Below are 4,635 nucleotides of genomic sequence, written 5' to 3'. Positions count from 1 at the left end.
ACCGTGAACAGTCCTTGGCACACCCATGGCTCACAGCAGAGAGCGGCTGTTGTGATTCTAAAGTATTACATGTCTGGTAGCCACTTATCAACCAAGAGTCTATGAAGACACAAATGAGCTCCAGGGTTGAGACATCCTGAGAAATTCTATCTCCTCTTCATTGACTTGCAGAGTTTGCCATAGGTAGGAACATTTAAAAACCACTATTACCTTTTAGACTAAGTAAAAACATGGAAGAATGCATAATATAGATTCTAGATTCTACAGGTTTTTTTTTTTTTTAATCCAAATAAGGCCGGAACCTAAGTATTCTAAATTTTCTCCATAGAGTTTTTGAACAAACTGAACCCACCACTATTTGACTGATGAAAGTTAGCTTGGCAGAACCCTCCTACATGCTGCGTTGGGGTTGTGTGCTTACAGAGTACACACACATCAAGGAAAGACAGTTAACGAGAATTTTAAGTGGGTCATGCCATGTTTCCTTATCCAGGAAGAACTTTTATTTTTCTGATAAGCCTACAGAAATAACAGAGAACATAGAAGAATAAAACATCCAGACTTAAAGCTTGGGGCCCTGGGATCTCTTGCCCATGCAATCATGGCCTCCGGCACCGCAGATCGGAAAGCCAGCCCCTGACTTCGCCGCCACCTTGGTGGTGGATGGCGCCTTCAAGGAAATCAGGCTTTCGGACTACAGAGGGAAGCGCGTGGTCCTCTTTTTCTGTGCCCTGGACTTCGTGCGCCACGGAGATCTTCGCTTTTAGCAACCACGCTGAGGACTTCCAAAAGCTGGGCTGCGAGATGCTCCGGCTGGCTGTGACGCTCAATTCCCCCCGCCTGGCATGGATCAACACCCCACGGCAGGAGGGGGGCTTGGGGCCCCTGAACATGCCCCTACTTGCTGGTGCGACTAAAGGCTTGTCCCAGAATTACGGCGTACTGAAAAATGATGAGGGCATCGCTTACAGAGGACTCTATCATCGATGCCGAGGGTGTCCTTAGCCAGATCACCATCAATGGCCTACCCCTGGGATGATCTGTGCATGAGGCTCTCCACCTAGTCCTGGCCTTTCAGTACACAGATGAGCATGGGGAGGTCTGTCCTGCTGGCCGGAAGCCCGGTGGTGACACCATCAAGCTCAGTGTGGATGACAGCAAGGAATACTTCTCCAAACACACGAAGATGGCGAAATATCAGTGAGCCTGAAGTCTTGGCTGTCTCCTGTGCCCCACCTGGATGTCCTGTGCTGGCCCAGAAAAGGCTAGATCTTCCTCCACACGCTGTGGAAGGGCTGGAGGCTGGGCCAAGGCTTTCTCATTACCCATCCAGAATCTGGTGAATAGTGACCCCTGCCCTGAGCCCACCCAGTTGAGCACAGGTCTATGGGAAACCAATAAAGTATGGGACAGTGTTAAAAAAAGAATTAAAACTTGGAAGAAATTGGAGGAATCACCTGATATACTTCTTAAGATTCATAAAGACAAGTGTGTCTGGCCCTGGTAAGTGGCGGAGGTGGCGGAGGTGGCAGAGGTGATGGAGGTGGCAGAGGTGGCGGAGGTGGTGGAGGTAATGGTGGCTGTTCTCAGCCTGTTCTTAGAGAGCTCTCTCACCTAGTGGTGTTCCTCTGTCACAGAATGAACATGTTTCCTTGGCTGGTTTTGGGATTGAGAGCAGCCAGGCCTCACTCCCTTCAGTAAAGGTATTCACTTGAAGATGGCAACTGAGTCATCTGCTTGCCCACACCACCTTCCCCCCTCCCCTCTTTTTTTCCAGGAAAAAAAACAAAACAAACAAACAAACCTCAGTGTAATGGAAGTTTTGGTTTCTTTGTATGCTATGTAAGTGCTTTTGTTTTGATCCCAAGATCCCAAGATTCTTGATCCCAAGATTCTAGTTGGGCTATACTTTGTCCACACCTCTTAATTGTCACGTGCCCGGCATGATCTTTGTCCTCTGGTGATGGTCTTCCACATGCTGCTTGGAGACGGCCATGGTCTAGGACTCTAAGAGTGTAAATATGAGAGCTCAGAGAGGGAGTTTAGTATGGAGTTCAGTGTTGGCTTGGGGCGTGTAGCAGTTTGGAGAGACCGGAGCCGGTGTGGCGGTTTGCAGCAGACAGACAGAAACTCTTGTGGGGAGGGGCAGTGTCGTGGAGAGGCCTGCCAGCTGCGTCTGTGGTTGATGGAGATTGGTACTGGGCCCTAAAAGAACCTCTTGACCCTGGCTGGGAGAAGTAAAGGGGTCTGGGGCCCCCTCTCCCTACTAACCTTTTCTCTTTCCTACTTAAGGTTGAGGGGTTGGTGGAAGGGAGGTAGAGGCCTAAACGTCCCAAATAAAGTAGAGTTTTAAGAAAAGACAGCCACCAATGGTTTCCCGCTACACCCCAGTTCCTTAAACTGGCCTCAGAGGCTTTCTTTTCCAACCGGTTAGTCATATTCACCTTTTTTGTACCCTGGCCAAGGTCCTTACTTCTCTTTTCGGCTGTGGCTCTCAAAACTAGCCCTGGGCTGTGAGTAGGGATCTGCTGGTGCTGACGGGAATAGGAAAGACCCTTGTTTCCATGGTCACTTGTGGGCCAGCAAGATTGTCGCACTCATGGCAGCTCCCAGGCATTACTCCAGACACTGCGGAACCCTCTACTATCTACAAGGATGGGCAGGGACAGAAAGGGGATGGAAGAGGGTGTGTCAAAGGAGGTTATACACAGTTGAGCTGAAAGCAGTCAGCTTTGCTCAGTGCCAGTGGTAGACTAGATTCCAGCACCCGAGCTGGAGTTGTTAGGATCTCTCTCTCTCTTTCTCTCTCTCTCTCTCTCTCTCTCTCTCTACCTCTCTCTCTCTCTGTGTGTGTGTGTGTGTAGATGTATACTCATATTCATTTCTGACTCTTCTGTAATGAATGATTCTTTTTTTTTAGCCTTGCACTTTTTTTATTAATTTATTAATTTCACATTCTGATTATAGCCTCCTCCCTCGTTTCCACCCAGTCCCACCCTTCATCCTTCTTACCTCCTATCTCTGTCCCCTAGTCCTCAGAAAGGGGGAGCTCTCCTCCCTTACCATCTGACCCCAGCCTATCAAGTCTCATCAGCACTGCCTGCATCCTCTTCCTCTGTGGCCTGGCAAGGCTGCCCTGCCAGGAGGAAGTGATCAAAGAGCAGGCAACACAGTTCATTTCAGAAACAGCCCCTGCTTCCCTTACTAGGGAATCCACATGGAGACTGAGCTGCCTATTGACTACATCTAGGCAGGGGGTCTAGGTCTTCTCCATGCGTGGTCCTTGGTTGGTGCCACAGTCTCCGCAGGCACACTTGGCTCAGATATGTTGGCTCTGTTGGTCTCCTTGTGGAGCTCCTGCCCTCTCTGGGTCCTTCTATCCTCACACTCTTCCATAAGACTCCCTGTGCTCTGCCAGTGTTTGGCTGTGAGTCTCAGCATCTGCTTCAATCCTCTGCTGGGTGGAATTTTTCAGAGGACAACCATGGAAGGCTCCTGTCCTCTTCCCTCTCTTCAACCGCTTCTGGTGTCTATTCTATTTGGCCTTCTATTTGCATCCTCCCTAGGGTCTTCCTGTTACTTAGCTCCTTTGGGTCTATGGATTGTAGTATGGTTATCCGGAATTGTATGGCTAATATCTGCTTATAAGTGAGTGTGTGTGTGTGTGTGTGTGTGTGTATGTATACACACACACACACACACACACACACACACACACACACACATGCATGTCTCTCAGGGTCTGGGTTATTCAGGATAATCTTTTTCCAGATCCATCTATTTGCCTGAAAATTTCATGATTTCCTTGTTTTTAATAGCTGAATAATATTCCATTGTGTAGATGTACCACAGTTTTTTGTTTGTTTGTTTGTTTTTGTTTTTTTTTTATCCATTCTTTGGCTGAGGGACATCTTCGTTGTTTCCAGTTTCTGGCCATTACAAATAAAGCTGCTAGTTGTACGGTGGAGCATCTTTTTAATATATGCCCAGGAGTGGTATAGCTGGGACCTGAGATCCAGCTGTTCCCGGTTTTCTGAGGAAGCACCAGATTTATTTCCAAAGTGGTTATACAAGTTTACATTCCTATCAGCAGTGGAGGAGGGCTCTCCTTTTCCCACAACCTGGCCAGCATGTGCTGTCACTTGACGTTTTTTATCTTAGTCATTCTGATGGTGTAAGATGGAATCTGAGAGTCATTTTGATTTTCATTCCCCTGATGACAAAGGACGTTGAGCTTTTCTTTAAGTGCTTCTCAGCCATTCAAGACTCTGCTGAGAATTATTTGTTTAGTTCTGTACCCCATTTTAATTGGATTATTTAGTTTGTTGGTGTTTAATTTCTTGAGTTCTTTATATATTCTGAATATTAGCCCTCTGTCAGACGTTGGAGACGTCTTTTCTCAGTCTGTAGGCTGTCGTTTTGTTCTATTGACAATGGTAATGACTAATTCTTATAAATGAAATTTTCATGGCATAATTTTTAAAAAAGATTTATTTTATTTTATGTGTATGAGTATTTTGCCTACATATGTGTGTGGTGTGTGTGTGTGTGTGTGTGTGTGTGTGTAGTGTGTGTGTGTGTGTGTGTGTGTGTGTGTGTGTGTTCGTTCCATGTGCATGTCTGGTGCTGTGAAAA

The 4,635-nt window shown here is 46.9% G+C and overlaps 1 pseudogene; it reads left to right on the top strand.

Moving 5' to 3' along the window:
- The first annotated feature begins 593 nt into the window (after nucleotides 1–593).
- LOC129683828 (peroxiredoxin-2-like) lies at nucleotides 594–1,204 on the top strand (annotated as a pseudogene).
- The last annotated feature ends 3,431 nt before the right edge of the window (nucleotides 1,205–4,635 follow it).

The sequence above is a fragment of the Psammomys obesus genome, unplaced genomic scaffold, assembly GCF_907164565.1.
Source record: "Psammomys obesus unplaced genomic scaffold, mPsaObe1.curated_primary_1811, whole genome shotgun sequence".
NCBI lineage: Eukaryota > Metazoa > Chordata > Mammalia > Rodentia > Muridae > Psammomys > Psammomys obesus.
The sequence above is the reverse complement of the archived record's forward strand: the minus strand, read 5'-3'. Positions and strand labels throughout refer to the sequence as shown.